This window comes from Cetorhinus maximus, chromosome 35 (assembly GCF_964194155.1).
Source record: "Cetorhinus maximus chromosome 35, sCetMax3.hap1.1, whole genome shotgun sequence".
Classification (NCBI taxonomy): Eukaryota; Metazoa; Chordata; class Chondrichthyes; order Lamniformes; family Cetorhinidae; genus Cetorhinus; species Cetorhinus maximus.
Window position 1 is genome coordinate 7,349,132 of NC_135913.1, and position 17,117 is coordinate 7,366,248.

The 17,117-nt window shown below is 42.4% G+C and overlaps 1 pseudogene across 1 annotated transcript in view; it reads right to left on the reverse strand.

Annotated features, from left to right (window-relative positions):
- Positions 1 to 17,117, reverse strand: part of LOC144672036 (uncharacterized) — a 1,123,005-nt pseudogene that overhangs the window by 79,637 nt on the left and 1,026,251 nt on the right. The window contains exon 3 of the transcript XR_013574062.1: positions 8,762 to 8,772. The product of XR_013574062.1 is annotated as an uncharacterized LOC144672036 (transcript). The remainder of the gene's footprint in view (positions 1 to 8,761; positions 8,773 to 17,117) is intronic.

Genomic DNA, 17,117 nt, shown 5'->3' on the forward strand with positions numbered 1-17,117 from the left:
ATGTGCCTGAATTCAGGCAACGCCGGGTACCTCAATTAAATATGCAATGAGAATATCGGTCAAACCCACAGGCTCATTAGTACAAAAAACAAACGATTTAACTCAAATAAAAATCTCCATCTTGATATTCGTCTTTGAGTGAGGGAGCAGAACCTTTATATCGTTCGGCTGAAAGGTATGTCTTGTAGATATTGATTTCATAAACATTATTTCTTATCCCAAGTGTAGAACAGCAACAACAGAGAATAGTGATGGTTATGGTTTTGCATTCAGAAATGGCACAATATCTAACATTAAAACTCAGAGATAGCTGTAATCAAAATGTGAAAAAAGAATGCTTGGGAAAATTTCGATTTCGATGATAATGGAGATGAAATTATTAGAATTGGAACGTGTGTGTACTTACAAAGGAATTGAATCTGATCTGCCTGGTTTTAGTGCGTCATGAGTGTGAAATCCAGTAGGCCGGAAATAATATTTCTGGACAGTCTATCACCTTAAATTAAAAAGCGAAGGTCAAGGAAGGGAAGGGAAGTGTCGCACGTGGACCATGAGAAAGTGGTGGACGCTGGAAATTGGTGAAATATTTTTCCAGGCCCAGACGAAAGCATGAAGCGTCACAGAAACAATCATCGCTGTAACCGAGAAAGAGTTTTGGGAGGGGACCTGAGCAGGGCTGGAACAGGGAATGCTCCACATATGCAGTAAACAGACATGCATAACTGGGGCCCATGCGGGTACCCATAGCCAGACCTATTATTTGGAGCAACTGAGGCGAATTTAAGGAGAAATCTTTCAGTGAGAAAGCAATTTCAGCCAGACGGAGAGTAGTGTTGGATGTGAATTGTTCCAAGGAGGAAGCAGAGAGCCCACAGGCAATCCTGTAGAGGGGTGGAGGTTTAGAGCGTTTGGGCGTCCATGGTGAAGAGGAGGCGGTTGGGGCCAGGGAATTGGAAAATATTGATATGATGTAGGGCATCAGAGGAATCGCAGATGCAGTTGGGAAGAGATTGGGCAAGCGCAGAAGAAAAGGAGTCAAGATTGGGAGAAATTATTTCCGTGGGGCAGCAATAGGCTGACACGATTGGTCCTGTTTGTGCATTTTTGGTAGGAGGTAGAACGTCAAATGCCTGAGATAAAATGGAGTACATGGAATGAAAATTGCATAATAATTTCCAATTTCATATATAATACGTTTTTTCATGAAAGACGTTAAGGTACATTCCATAACTGCTCCACTTTGAAGTAAATTGCCATGCAGTACAACACACACACACACAAACACACAAAAACATACGCACAAACACACAATCGTTTAAGGTGCCTTATGCATGAGAATATAATTGGATATTTAGTTCATAAATTGGGACTGATAACCAACATGGATGAATAAAGGCAAGTTCATTTACTTCATGAGACACGATAACTGATCAAATGGTCCAAAGTTAGATGTGAATAATAGAATTTGACTTGATAGCCAAAACAAATAAGAATAAAATTAATGGGAAATGTGAATAATACACAGAACATAAAATTAAATCCAGTTGCTGTATTATGCATGAAAGCAACACAAGGACAGAAAGATAAAAGGCAATTCTGAATTGGACGTGGTAAGCAACGGAGCCGATGTATTGTGGGCTGCGAAGAGGAGAATGTAGAATTTCAAGAGAACAGAGTAAAGTTGGTGGACTGGGTGGGCCATTGAGAATGGAGAACAAGGAAGTGGGTAGTTATTGTAGGAAGAACATTGAGAGAAATATAATATAAAGCGTTGATCTCTAAAAGATCTTGGGATAAATGAGCAGAGGGATAAGTAATTGAAGTTGACAGGGTCGATTCAGAGAGTGGTTAATAAAGCGGACATTATCCAAGGCTTTATTGCGAGTGGCACAGAATGCCAGAACAGGCATAGGGCAATAGTTTGGCTTCAGCTTGGTTATTGAATTCAGTTCCGTTTTCTGCATTTTGGAATGGATCTGAAATTATTGGAGAGACCGCAGAAAGGTTTGCTGAGGTTCCAGGGATGAGGACCTTCAGTTATGAAGAGATTTGAGAGAAGTCAGGAGTGTTTTCCTAAGTGATCACCGACTGAGAGGAGATTTGGTGGAAGTGTCCAAAATCATGAGGTGTCTGGACAGACAACATAGGTCGAAAATCGCCCAATTGGTGGAAGCACGGAGAACGACGGTTCACAAGTTTGAAGTGGTTTGTGAAAGCAGCAGTGATTACATATCTCTTACCCTTGGCACGCTGTGAATGTTTAAGGTCTAGCAGCACTACTGGAGTCGGGTCAATTGAAGCATGCTTAAGGGAATTAGAAAGTTTTTTGAAAAACCAAGAAGAAATTACTGAGTTAAGGGAAGCGTGCTAATGGAAATGCTCATTCTTAGGTTCGTTGCTTGCACGGCGGGCTGATCGGCCTTTTTCTGTGTTGTTACAGATCTAAGGATTTATGCTATATTTGCTCTTATTTCACCCTCCGCATTTCTGTCCTGCACTTGCAGGTTTAATTGATAACAAAGAATTATGTTTGCACTACCGTTAATTCTAATTGTAATTCCAATTTAATGATCGCTCATCGGGCACTCTCCAGGAACAAGGGCATGACACCACGGGTTGAGGCGTGGATGACAGGAGGGGAATCAAATACCAGGGCCGCATTAGGATTTGTCAATAAGCTGCAAGGCATTCACAGATAGGCTTAAATTATTGCCATATGGGCGTTTCAGTGCTGAGCAAAACAGTCTGCTTTGGTTGTATTTTGAAGCGCCGTTTTTACCAGGACTTTCCAGGGTGGCCGGAGCCCTCTGACAGTATAAAGCAGCTGTCACTCTGATACAGCAAAATCACAATTGGATGTTGTAGATATCACACATTACGCACTCAACATTTGTTTAATCAGGGTCGGTCAAAAATCACAGTTATGATTGGACAACACGTCGTGGTAGAGGGTAGGGATTGGTTTAGGTTGTTGGAGTGTCTGAAGGCATGTCAGACACCAGTTTGAGCTCGGTGAGCGGCTGATGTGGCTGTCATTGACAGGTTTCCTCTCCCTGCTCGGTTGATGGCGCTGGCGGTCAATGATGGATCTCCCTGATTGGCTCAGTCTTCTGTGAGTCACTAAATGAAGCTCCGTGTTTGGACGCAGGGGTTGTACGTCATCTGTTGGAATTATTTGATTGGTTGAGCAGTGCCACTCGGTGATCGACGATGGCTGTGCCGGCTTCATTCAATGCAGAAGATTCCTGAATAGCTACAGCGACTGTGATTCATGGGCTGAGGAACCGTGATTGGCTACGTTGAATTTAAATAAGCGGGCTGAGCTCTCTGATTGTCTGAGGCAGCTGTCAGTCAGCTAGTGGAGCTCGCTGAATTGCTGAGAAGCGAAGCAGTGGAGGTTGACATTTAGGACCCTCTCCTACAACTGTCTCCTCTTATGCCATGGTGACTGACTCTTTGTCGTGTGTCCATTAGGAGTTTGTGGTTAGATATGCCGTTCATCGTCTAGAACCGCTCAGAACTGCCTCAGGGCTCTTCTCAGTTTTGTTTATTCATTACTGTAATAATACATTTTACCGGATATTTCACCGCGTTCTTGACCTGCTTCCTGAACTTCGATTGAGTCACACCGTAAATAAATGTGTTTGTGCAGCAATTTAAATTCTGTAGCATATATCCGACTTGTTGAAATGTATATTCAGAAACAGTGAGGGAAACTAACCCTTTAAGGTTAGAATAAAAGAATTTTATTACATACACCAACCACAGTAGTATAAAACTTCCGGATATGGCGAAGAGTAAAATCATAGACTTCCTTCTGCTCTCAATCTCTCGGTCAATGCGACTCTCTGCCTTACCCTGACCCGTCAGTGACTTACGGACACGACTGGCCACGACAATGTGCCTAACTATTAGAGCGTTTAGCAACAGAATTAAAACGAATGGAATCAATGGGGTTAAAATCCTATCAATCCAGGAAAATACAATCCATCCGGGATCAATATTATAGTTTGGCGTCGGAACACAGAACAATTGTACATTGTCGATTATCTTATAATGATTAACTGTAAAGTACCAGGGGATGTTTTTTAAACATAAAAGTATTCCGGTTGTTGCAAGAACTGCAAATGCAGTTTTGCCGGTGCAGTATTTGATTTTCAGCTTCTGGCAACAAATGACCACAGAACGATCAAAAGAGAAAACGACGGTGAACCAGACAGAACAGTCTCTGGCTGCAGATCTCAGGACACTTGAAACACTACACACAGGTGTAATGTCCAGGAAACTCACTGGGAAGTAATAATAATTCACCTGGTTTAGAATGGCGTCAGTGATAATCACCAGGAGATCCGCCATTCCCATGGCCACCAAATAACGAGTTGTGCAGGTAGAAAGACCACATTTTCCCAGGGATAGGACCACAATTCCAAGTAAATTAACTGCAAAAGATAGAAAGGAGAGGAGATTAGCGTTTTCTGTTCAATCATTCTTCGTCTCTGAATCCGACTTGAAGGATAAGATTTCTGCACCAAAAACGGGTGATGGTGCAGGTTGGTTGGAGATTATTAAAAAAAAAACGCGAACAACAAATTACTTCAAACCGTCCACTTCCTAGTTTAACAGATTCGAGGCAAGAACCAGTCAGGCATCCATAAACAAACAGGCGCTTTGAAAATTTAAATATTTTAATGACACTGGAAGGCTCTGAGTTAATGTTTCGCAGGTTGAAATTGATCGGCCAGATTTGCATATTAGATCTCAGACCACACATAGGCACAACCGTGATGGGTGCTTGAAATCATCATTATTTCCCGCCAAGTATCAGAGTCTTCCACCAGCGCCGAAAATAATATCGCCCCCCTCAACCTGACAAAAAGGACGGTCCTCACTCCATGAAAATTGTATTGTCCCGGGATCAGCATCCATTTAGCTGATCTGAACATAAGCTTCAACAGCTAAGGGGCAGACAATTAAATGCGAAAAGCACTCCTTGGAATTCGACGCTACCCGGCATTGGAAGCCATTTTGGCAACAGATTCTCCTGAGATACAGATAGTCGTACATATCAGAATTCATCTACAAAAATTAGCGAAATTCTTAAAGCGGAGAACACGGAATGATAGACTCCTCAGGATGGCCGGAATCAGACACCGCCTCTCTTATTTAGGCACCCCTCAGGATCAGAATATTTACATGGTCAAGCCTCCCTCTGAGGAAACATCAGCCCTCTGTCTCAGACCCCCACAGGATGAGGCCTCTTCTCCGCTATCAGCCACTTATGGGTTGTACATTAATTCCCAGAGATCGTATCAATCAATTCTCTCCTACACCAATTAATGTGGTGTCAGAGCGTGGACCGGCCTTCAGGAGCTTCAGGCCCACCCTGCCCTACCCCCGCCACCCCCAACGGATCTTGGATCAAATACTTTCCCATCCACACGGCAGGACTGAAAACGTGTTCTAGAGGAGAAGAGCTTTCGTTCCGTGTTTGCGAATCAGGAAACCCGACTGCAAAGCCTTGCAGAGGAATAACATTGTTGGGGGGCGGGGTGGTGGGGGAGTGGTTGGTGTGTAGGAGTGAAGCATGGAAAAGAGGAGACGGCAACAATAATCAACAAAAATGATGGCCGACGGTAGATTGACACCAGAGTCTGGGCCATCCCACTTGATGCGTACTAATATGGAATCCTCCAACTCAATACCAGCACACATCCCCTCACGTTCCGATGACTCTTTTGAAACCATCCTCCATTGCCTGCACAGGTCATCACAGAATATGGAAGCAATTCTTATAATCTGCAGGTTTCAATGTCAGCGTTGCGTTCGACGGACAATCAGTTGCTTAATGGAAAAGAACAAAGCTCTTTTTGATTGAGTGTCAATGGGAGAGTGCAGGAGTTAAAGAGTCACATTTTCAGATTGAAGAGAGGTTTTCAGCATATTGTTCACCAAATCTGCGATACAGTACATCCCACTGTTCAGGAAACTCCATCTTGAGAAGCGAATACAATTAGTGAACTTTAAGAAGTAAAAAAAAAAGTCACCATTTCATTTGGAAGGTTTGTTCGTGACGTTGGAAAATCGAAAAAAGGGACGTAAAGGGACAGGATTTAGATCTCTTGCATCTGCTCAGGGAGAAGAGGAACATGTTTCTGGTGCAAATGAGGAGCCTAAACAGTTACAATGTATAATTTAATTGAATGTAGTGCAGCATTTAATTGGCACTTTGGAAGACCAGTGTATCGGGATGGGCCGTTCGACGGAGGGAGATGTGGTCAACTTTTCTATACGGGGCAGAAATGTTCGAGGATGGTACGTTGAATGTGGAAATTGGTGGGGTGGACGGTTGGGAACAAGGGAAGCTTTATCACGGTTCCGGCAATGAGGGGACAGGGTGGAAGCGGGAAATGAAATAGACACGGCCACAGTGAGTGGAATCTGGGCGGAGAGCTAATGAAGACATTTCAGAGGCACTGCCGTGGAAGGTAGCATCGCCATAACTGATGGAACAGGGGTCAAGGAACTGGGGGATATTGGAAGTGCATTACCAGAGATTGAGGAGGGAGAACCACAATCAATCAGCTGTGGGAGTTCATGATATATTCTTAATTTATTGGAAATATTTGAACAACTAATTCTCCGAAATTAAGTTAAAGGGCTCATGTTAAGTGTCCCAGCCGGACATGTCAAGAGTATTAGCTATTAAAAGAAAAGTCGATGATCTAATGAATGAAGTTGCATCTACTTATTCATCAATTTACCAGAATGGCTCCAGCACAGTCGTAAAATACCCAGGAAAGCTGATACATATGCTGGCTGTCTCAGCAGAACAATCTGTGTGTGAAATATGCAAGTTTTTACACACGACATTCACTCCTTTATACTTCACAAGATGGTTCCTGTACAGTATTCAGGATCATGAAACTTTAAGGGTTTTCATTCCCAGGCCTGGGCCAGTGAGAAAAACTGCAGTTCCTGTGACAATCAAAAGTAAATGAAACTAAACGAATCAATTACTGGTTACTTGGCCGTGGAGCAGGGAGAGAGAGACTGACATGGACAAAATTGGAAATCGACTTCTGAAGCACAGCTCCGAGCTCAGAAGGAATATTCCAAAAGGATTGATAAATGTTTAATATTTATCCTGTGTTTATTTGAAACAAAAATCAGAGCAGACCCAAAGATTGGCACACCATTTAAATGACGTCAGCGTTAGGGAATATAATGGTACCAAAATATAATCGAGCAAAGAAACATCAGGAAGCAAAGAATATAATAAAGAGCAGTCACCACAAATTCTAATAACGTTTTAGAAATTGAAAATTAGATCAGTACAATAGCTGAAACATACTTCGATTTTTCAGGGGCCTTTGTAATGCTAAAATTTAACAGCCTCATGACGAATCTTAAAAGTGGAGTTCGGGTACAAACAACGGAAGAGACAGATAGCTGGCTACAAATGCAGGGAAAAAAATACCGGGCGGATGTGTTTCAGGGGTTTACTGAGATTGCTGGAAAATGGGAAGAGATATTGCAAAAGGATCACTAATGGGGTCACTCTCCTTCAAAATTTACATAAACGATATGGAATTAGGCAAAAGAAAGGTAATTTCAGAATTTACAGGCAAACCCAATTCGAGAGTATAATGTATGTAGGGGAAGATTACAACAAAATTCCTGAACTAATAAGTAGTAATGTATAAAGTTGCAAAATGGCAATTTCATTTCACTATAGCCAAGCGGCAGGTGCCGCTTTTTGATCAGAGCAGAAAGTTTCCAAAATATTCCTTTGAAATTAAGCATCTGGATATGTTCCAGGGCCGTAGGGCTTGAGGACAATAGGTTCACAAATGTTTTAAGGCAACAACACCGGTTTATGAAAACACCTAAATAACCATGAAAAACACTGGAGATTACTTCGGGAAATGGGAATGAAAGGAAAGCACAATGATGATTCAAACCATGCAATAATGCTGTATTTTTGATAACATGGTTGGACTACTTGTACGCTGTTTCTGTTGGAGCCATTTCATGGAAAACAGAAGAAAGAAATATCGAGACATTCCACTGATGATCATGACCAAACTTTCTTTTTTTTTACAGAACAGCAACATTTTTCCTGCTTTCAATCTATTAGACTGGCAAAAGACCTAGGGAACACAATGGAATGGAAACATCTCTCATCAATAAAAAAAGCATGATTTTACAATATAAACAAGTCATTTAATTCCAGTTATTGACCCATACCCAGCACAATTCTGGCCTGACAGACACTCCCAGTCATGCTTGATCATCAGGCATCACTCATGGTCACTCATGTTTGTGATCCACTCTCAGTACAATCCTACATTGACGTATATTCCCAATGATGAATGTCAGCTGTTCCACAGTGGTGTGTGGCCAAAAACCTGCACGATTCTACACCGACAGATACTTCCAGTAACACGTGGCCCAAAGGGTAATGTGTTCAACTTTGCTGAGTGACACACACTCTGTACAATCCGACGCACAGATTCTCTCAGCAATATGTGGTCAGTGGGCTCTGGTACGTAGACTGCACTCAGTACAAATGTTCACTGGCATATGCTCCCAGTATTGCTGCCCGTGTGGTCACTGGTGTTAGGCATTCCACTCTGGTTGTCGGTGAGCAGTCAGTACAATTCCACACCGACAGATACTCCGGTTAAAAAAAAAAGCAGAACGGTGACTGCAGCCTGGGTATTCCACGATGGTTATTTACAGACACTCAGCACAATGCTACACTAACTGATGCTGTCAGTAAGACATGATCAATGCGGGTCAGTTATTCTACATTTTTTAGCGACCCACACGCAGTACAATTCTGCACACTAAACTCAACTTAAACGATTGACATTGGGTACAGTGATTCCCGTCCTGTTACTGAAGGCAATTCATTACAATTTTACACTTATATAAACCCACGCAATATCACTGTAGCTAGGTTTTCCAATCGCTTTAGTTACAGAAACTCAATACAATTCTACAGTGAAAACAATGTTTCCTGTAGATATATTGCAAACATTTCCAGCAGTAATTCTGGACAGATATTATAGTGTATTTCAGCAAATGTGGTAACTTAACTTACCAATGAGCCTTAAACAAAAATGTTCATTTAGATCAGCAAATTCTGTTAGAAAGGTTATTTTGCGGACATGATACTTAATAAAATGTTATCACTGTTCGGCTCTCTCTCTCTACCCGTGACTTCCAGGTTAGCACCCACAGAGTAAAACCAGAGAGAAGCTTTTACTCGGATTAACACAAATTTACTATCTGTAATCACTTACCAGGAACACCAATGATAGCAAGGGCCGGGTAGAATATTTTTTCAACCGCTTCAATTGCTTCCATTATTTTAAGAGTGAAACGAGGTGTAACTTCCTGCAATCTCTCTGCATTAAAATCTGAGATGACACGTTCCCAAATCCTATCATATATACCGTGTGGGATCACCATGGGGATAGTGAGGTTGCAACATCTTTCACTTAAAATACAATGAACAATTAGACTCAGAGAGAGATTTAAATCCCTGTTGTGGAAAATAATACAAATAGTGCTCAGGTTTATTGGACAAACTTAAAAAGATGGCCAAGTCTGATCTCATCAAATAACTATTAAAATTAGAAGCTGTATTCCTTGTGCAATGGTGCTGCCCAATCAATGAACATCAGCCCCAGCTCTAGGTCTGACGTTGTTTCAGTGATGCCCTTCACCCGAGTTTGACCATTCAGTAATTAAATCACAAGTGTTAGAGTGCCTCTATTAGGGCAGTTCTACTGTATTCTCAAATTGTACATTCGACATTTTGATATCAGTTCAGTGGTTAAAGTGGGTTATTTGTGAATATGGATTGCCGCTTTGAATTAATTATGTACCTGAAATCCATTCATCGTTGGAAATGTTTTATCCCGCACCCCACCCCCGCACCCCACCCTCGCCCCCCACCCCCCTCACACCTCAGCCTAATGGGGTAAGTTAAACTAAGGCAACACTTCAAATTATTGTGCCAATTCAAAATATGTTGAATCAATAAGCATACACTGGACAACAGAATCGCTCCACAACAGATTCACAAATGCTATAAAGCAACAACACAGTTTATCAAATAACTTAAAAAAACCATGCAAAACAGTGGAGATTAAGTATAGAGAAATGGGAATGAAATGAAAGCACAGCGATGATTCAAATCATGGAATAATGTTGTAGAGTTGATAAAATGTTAGGAATCGTTGCTCTCTGTTTCTGTTGGAGCCATTCCACAGAAGACAGAGACAGGAATATCGAGACATTTCACTGATATGATCATTACCAAACATTTCTTTTTAAAGAACAGCAAAACTGTCACTGTTTTCAACATATTAGTTTAGCAAAAGACCTAGAGGACACCGTAGAATGTACAAATATATCGCCAATAAAAAATTATGATTTCAATGTAGAAACAACTTATTTAATTCCAGTTATTGACACATACTCATCACAATTCTAGCCTGACAGAAACTCCCAGTGATGCATGAACAAAAAGCTCCTCCAACAGATACAGAGCCTCCAAACAATGCAGACCCACCAACCGAGGTAAACCTCCAAACAATACAAGGCCCTCAATTTGATACTGACGCTCCAACATGTGCAGACACTCAAAGAGTTATAGACCCTCTGGTGACATCGACACTCAAGTGGATCCAAACTCTCCGACTGTAAAACTATGTAAAAATAATAGAACAATTGAAATCAATTGGTTACCTAACACGAATAAATCAGATGAATCCTGAAATTAAACCAAGCCCTCGCACTAAAAAGGCAATTCATAATGCTCACCAGCAACAATGTGTGAGTTAAGGTCTCCTGGTAAATGTTGGAAGGCTCACTCCTAAAGCTGAGATTCCACATTTCCTCCACTGTTTATTTGGCATGAGTTACGGGCAGGAGGCGGCGATTCGGTCCCCAGGCTTGTTGTGCACTGCTGTAGGAACACAGATAATTTTACAATTCAAATCAATTTTCCAAGCAATCTTTCGAATGCAGAATTCCATTTTAATCCAATTATAGGTGGATCTCCATCCTGAATCTACTGATGCACTGATCATTCATAGATCTCAGGGGTGGAGAATTCCAAAGATTCAAAACCCTCCGCGTTTTTTAATCATTTATCGAATGTGGGCATCGCAGGCTCCAAATGCATTTATTGCCCATGCACAACTGCCTTTGAGAAGGCCGTGGTGAGCTGCCAACATGAACCGCCACGGTCTGTATGGTTTTTGGTAGATCACAGCGCTTTTAAAGAAAGAGTCCCATGATTATAATCCGGGGACAGAGAAGGAACGGCTATATATTTGCAAATCAGGATGGTGAATGACTTGGAAAGAAACTTCCATTTTTGGTCGTGTCCGTGTCTGCGCTGCCCTAGTCCTTCTAGATGGTAGACGTGGTGTTTTTGGAATCCGCTGTTTAAGTTTGCTTGGCGGGTAGCAGCAGTGCATCGTGTACATGGTACGCACTGCTGCCACTGTACGTCGGTGGTGGAGGTCGTGAATGTTTGTGGGTTGGGTGCCAATCAAGCTTCATGAATACAAATAGCTCGAAAAACATAGCAGGTGTGAGAGGATCCGTGGAGAGAAAGACAGAATTTCTTGAACCTTGTTGAAGATACACTCATTCATGCAATGGGAGAATAATTCAGCACATTCCTGACTGGTGACTTATGAATGTTGCACAGCCTCCGGAAGTCAGGAGGCGTGTACAAGCAGCAGGGTGCATAACCTCTGACCTGCTCTTGCATTATGTGTGCGTGTGCGCATGTGCGGTTTGTTTGTATGTTTGTTTGTGTGTGTGTGTGTTTGCCTGAATGTTTGTGATTTCAGCGTGTCGGCTTTTGTGGTAATTTTTTGTGTGCGTATATGTGTGTGTATGTGTATGTGAGTGACTGCGTTTCTCTCTGTGTCTGTACATGTGTCTGCGGGTGTGTGCAAATGAGTGTGTGTGTGTGTGTGTTTGCTCGGGCTCGTGTTTGACTGTGTGTTTTGGTGCGTGTTCGTGCTTGTGGTGTGTGTGTGTGTGTTTGTTCATGTGTGCGTGTATAGATTTTAGTGCGTCATGTTTCGGCGTATGTGCTTATGTCTGTGGTGCGTGTGTGCATGTGTGTGTGCGTGTGAATGTGTGTGTGTGTGCATGTGTACGTGCATGTGTTCTGATTTTATGGGATTGTGTGACCTTTTTCTGAGTTTGTGTACATAATGTGTGTGAATTTTGTGTATGTATGCGTGTGTTTTTCTGTGTTTATGCGCATCCGTGAGCTTTGGCAACTTTGAGTGTGTGAGAGAGGGAGAGAGATAATTTGTTTGAGTGTGTGTGTGTTCCTGGATGTTTGTGACTTCAGCATGTGTGTCTCTGCTTTTGTGGTTATTTTTTGTTTGCGCGTGTCTGTGTGTGTGCGCTTGTGCGTGTGTGTGTGTTCGCGTGGGAGAGAGACAGACTGCACAAACACACTTTATCTGTGCGTCTGCACATTTGTCTGTGGGTGTGTGCGAATGGGCGTGTGTGTTTGTTTGATCGTGTTTTTGTGTTTGTTTGTGTGTGTGTGTGTGTTTGTGTGTGCGTGCGTGCCTGTGTCTGTTTGTGTGTGTGATTGTATCTGTCAAATTGCGTAAATGGGTATTTCTGTTCGCTTTGGCATGTGAGTGTGTGTTACAGTTTTCTGTATGTGCGTGCTTGTGTGTGTGTGTTTTTGAATTCGAGTTTCTGGGCTTGTGAATGCGAATGTGTTTGTGCGTGTGTTTAATTGAATGTTTTTGGTTTTACTGTGTGAGTTTGTGCGTTTGTGCGTATTCTGTGTTTGTGTATGTGTAGTTGTGCGTGTGTTTGTCTTCCTCTGTTTGTGTGTTTCTGTGTGTGTATGTTTCTTTGTCCGCAAATGTGTTTCTGTGTGTGTGTCCATATGTGTATTTGTGTTTTAGTGTGAGTAGTTGTGTGCTTCTGTGTAATTGAAAGTGTGCACGTTCGCACACATGTATATGTGTCTGTCTTGTGTTGTGTGAGCGTGTGTATGCATTTGTGTCAGTTTGTGTGAGTGTATTTGTGTGTGCCTGTGTCTGCACATGAGTCTATGAGCCTGTGCAATTGTGTGTGTGCTTGTGTCTGTTCGTGTGAGCACCTCCTTGCCTGTGTCCATGGGTGTGTGTGTCTTTGTGCGTAAGTGTGCGTGTATGTGTGTGTGTACTTTTAGATGTGTGTGCATGTGTATATGTGTGTTTGTATGGGCGTGCGGCCTGTGTTTTGATCTTGTGGGATATTTTGTGTGTGCATCTTTCTGCGTTTGTGTACATAGCAGCGTGTGTGCGTGTGGGTGTGTGCATGTGTTTATGTTTGTGTGTGTATATGATTCTGCGAGTGCGTGCAACTTTCAGTGTGTGTGTGTGCATGTGAGAGAGAGAGAGAGATCCTGTATGTGTGCATGTGTGTGTGAGCGCCTGTGTGGGTGTGTGTGTTTTTTCTGTGTGTTTGTGTGTGTGTTTTCCAGAATGTTTGTGCTTTCAGTGTGTGTGTCTCGGTTATTGTCATTATTTTTCTTGTGTGTGTGTGTGTTTGTGTGTGTGTGAGAGCGAGAGTGATGGTGCCTGTGTCTGAGTGTGTGTGTCTGAGTTAGTGTCTCTGAGTCTGCGTTGGCATACATGTTTGCGGGTATGTGCAAATGAGTGTCTGTGTGTGTGCGTTTATGTGTTTGGTTTTGTTTGTGTCTTTTAGTGTGTGTATGTTTGTATGTATGTGTGCCTGTGGATGTGGTTGTCAGTGTTTGTGTGTCTGCTTGTATCTGTGAGAGTGTGGAATTTTTTCTTTCTGCTTGCCTTGGCATGTGGTTGCACATTGGATTTTGTGTTTATGTGTTTGCGTGTGCTTGTGTGCATTGTATCTGTCTATTTTAATGTGTATATATTTGTGTATGTATTTACTTGAATGTTCTTGTTTTTGCTGTGTGAATTTCTGTGTTTGCGTATATTCTGTGTGTGTGCACGTGTGAGTGTTTGTGCATTACAGAGCATGATACTGCTTCTCTCTCTGTGCCTGTGTCTGTGCATGTGTCTGCGGGTGTGTGCAACTAATTGTGATGTCTTGTATGTGTGTTTCTGGTTTAGCCTGTGACTTTGATCGTGTATGTGTTCATGTGTGTTTGTGTGTGCATATGTGTTTGTGTGTATTTGTGTGTGTGTGTGTGTGTGTGTACTTGTGTGTGTGAGAGTGCACGTGTGTGTGCATGTTTGTGTGTGTGCTTTCGTTAGTGTCATAATGTGCGTGAGCATGTGTGTGTGTATGTGTGAGTGTTTGAGTTTCAGTCCGTATTTTTTTCTGCATTTGTGCTTCTGTTTGTGGTGTGTGTGTGTTGAACGTGTGCATGTATGTGCATGTGCGTGCTGCATGCATGTTCCTGTGCACGTGTGCATGTGCCGGTGTGCTGATGTAATGGGTATGTGTATAGGCATCTTTCTGAGTTTGTAGATATAACTGTGTGTGTATATGAGTTTGTTTGTGTGTCTACGCATGTGTGTGAATGTGTCTGCTTGTGTGTTTATGTGTATGTGATTCGTTGGGCATGTGAACGGTTTTTTTACATGTGTGTGTTTGTGTCCGTGTCCATATGTGTGTGTGTGTGTCTGTGCATGCTCCTGGCAAGCTCTGCGCCTGTGTGTGTGCTTGAGTTTGCGTGTGCTTGTGTGTGTGCATGATTGTGTCTGTTTCCTGAATGCTCTTTATTTAAGCGTGTGTCTTTCTCCATTTCTGATGACTTTGTCTGTGTGTTTGCATGTATGTGTGACTGTGTGTGTGTATGTCTTTTGTGTTTGTTTGTGTGTGATTGTGTGTGTATGGGAGAAAGAGAGAGGCTGCTTTTCTCTCTGTGCTTGTTTCTGTGCATGTGTCTGCTTCTGTGTGCGAATGTGTGTGTGTGCATGTGTGCCTGTGTGTGTGTGTGTGTCTGTGTGTATGATTGTTTGTGATGTGTGAGTGAATGGATTTCAGTGCTTGATATTTCAGCTTGTGTGCTTATGACTGTGGTGCTAGTGTGCAGGTGTGCATGTGTGCGGGCATTTGTTCTGATGTTATGGGATTTTGTGTGTGCATCTTTTTGAGTTAGTGTACAGAGCAGCGGGTGAGTGTGTGTGTGCATTCATGTGTTTGTCCGTATGTTATTTTGTGTGCGTGTGCAACCGAGTGTGATTTTGTCCATATGAGAGAGTGTGTGTGCCTGAATGTTTGTGACATCAGCGTGTGTGTCTTGGCTTTTGTGGTTATTTATCGTGTACATGGGTGCGTTTGTGTGGGTGTTTGTGTGTGTGTGTCTGTGTGTGTGTGAGAGAGAGCGAGAGAAAAGCTGCTTTTCTCACTGTGTCTGTGTCTGCGCACATGTTTGCGGGTATGCACATTTGAGTGCGTATTTGTGTGTGTTTGCAATGTGTGTGCTTGTTAGTGTGTGTTTCTGTGTGTGTGCTTTTATCTGTGAGAGTTTGTAAGTGTTTGGTTCTGTTTACTTTGACATGCGAGGGTCTGTTAGGGTTTATGGGTGTCTGTGTGCGAGTATATGTTGTATGTTATTTTCGCTGTGTGAATTTTTGCATTTGCAATTATTCTGCGTTTGTGTGTGTGCATGCATGACAGAGATAAAGGCTGCTTCTCTCTGTCAGTGTAAGTGGATGTGTCTGCGGTTGTGCGCATATAATTTTGTGTGTGTGTGCTTGATTGGGCTTTTGTCTTTGATTGTGTGTGTATGTCAGTAAACGTGTGTTTGTGCACGTGTGTGTGTGTTTGTGTGTGTGTTTTGATTTGCAAGTGTGCTTAAGTGTTTCTTTTCTGATGCTTTGGCATGTGATGGTATGTTAGAGTTTTTATGTCTGTGTCTGTTTCCATGTTTCTGTTTGCATGTATGATTATCTGTCTATGTTCATGTGTGTGTGCTTGTGCGGTATGGTTACTTGAATATTTTTGGCTTCATTATACTTCATTGCTTATTTTTTGTGTGTGTGGGTGTGGGAGCTTTGTCTGCGTGTTTGAGCGTGTTTTTGTGTTTGATTGTGTGTGTCTGTGTGTTTATTCTTGTGTGTGTGTATGTGTGTGTGTGTGTTTGTGTTTGCGTGCGTGCCTGTCTGTGTGTGTTTGTGTGTGTGATTGTATCTGTCAAATTGCATAAATACATATTTCTGTTTGCTTTGGCATGTCAGTGTGTGTTACAGTTTTCTGTGCGTGTGTGCTTGTGTGTGTATGTGTTTTTGAACACGAGTTTCTGGGCTTGTGAATGCAAATCTGTTTGTTCGTGTGTTTAATTGAATGTTTTTGGTTTTACTGTGTGAGTGTGTGTGTTTGTGCGAATATCTGTGTTTGTGTGTGTGTGTATTTGTGCGTGTGTTTGTCTGCTTCTGTTTGTGTGTTTCTGTGTGTGTATGTTTCTTTGTCGGGAAATGTGTGTCTGTGTGTGTCCATATGTGTATTTGGGTTTTAGTGAGAGTGGTTGTGTGCTTCTGTGTAATTGAAAGTGTGCACGTTCGCACACATGTATATGTGCCTGTCTTGTGTTTGTGTGAGCGTGTGTATGCGTTTGTGTCACTGTGTGTGAGTGCATTTGTGTGTGCCTGTGTCTGTGCATGAGTCTATGAGCCTGTGCAATTGTGTGTGTGCTTGTGTCTCTTTGTGTGAACACCTCCTTGCCTGTGTCCATGGGTGTGTGTGTCTTTGTGCGTGAGTGTGCGTGTGTGTGTGTACTTTTAGTGTGTGTGCATGTGTATATGTGTGTGTGCATGTGCGTGCAGCCTGTGTTTTGATCTTGTGGGATATTTTGTGTGTGCATCTTTCTGAGTTTGTGTACATAGCAGCATGTGTGCGTGTGGGTGTGTGCATGTGTTTATGTTTGTGTGTGTATGATTCTGCGAGTGTGTGCAACTTTCAGTGTGTGTGTTTGTGTGTGTGCATGTGAGAGAGAGAGAAGTCCTGTGTGTGTGCGTGCGTGTGTGTGTCTGTGCGCCTGTGCGGGTGTGTGAGTTTTTTCTGTGTGTCTGTGTGTGTGTTTTCTTGAATGTTTGTGCTTTCAGGGTGTGTGTCTCGGTTATTGTCATTATTTT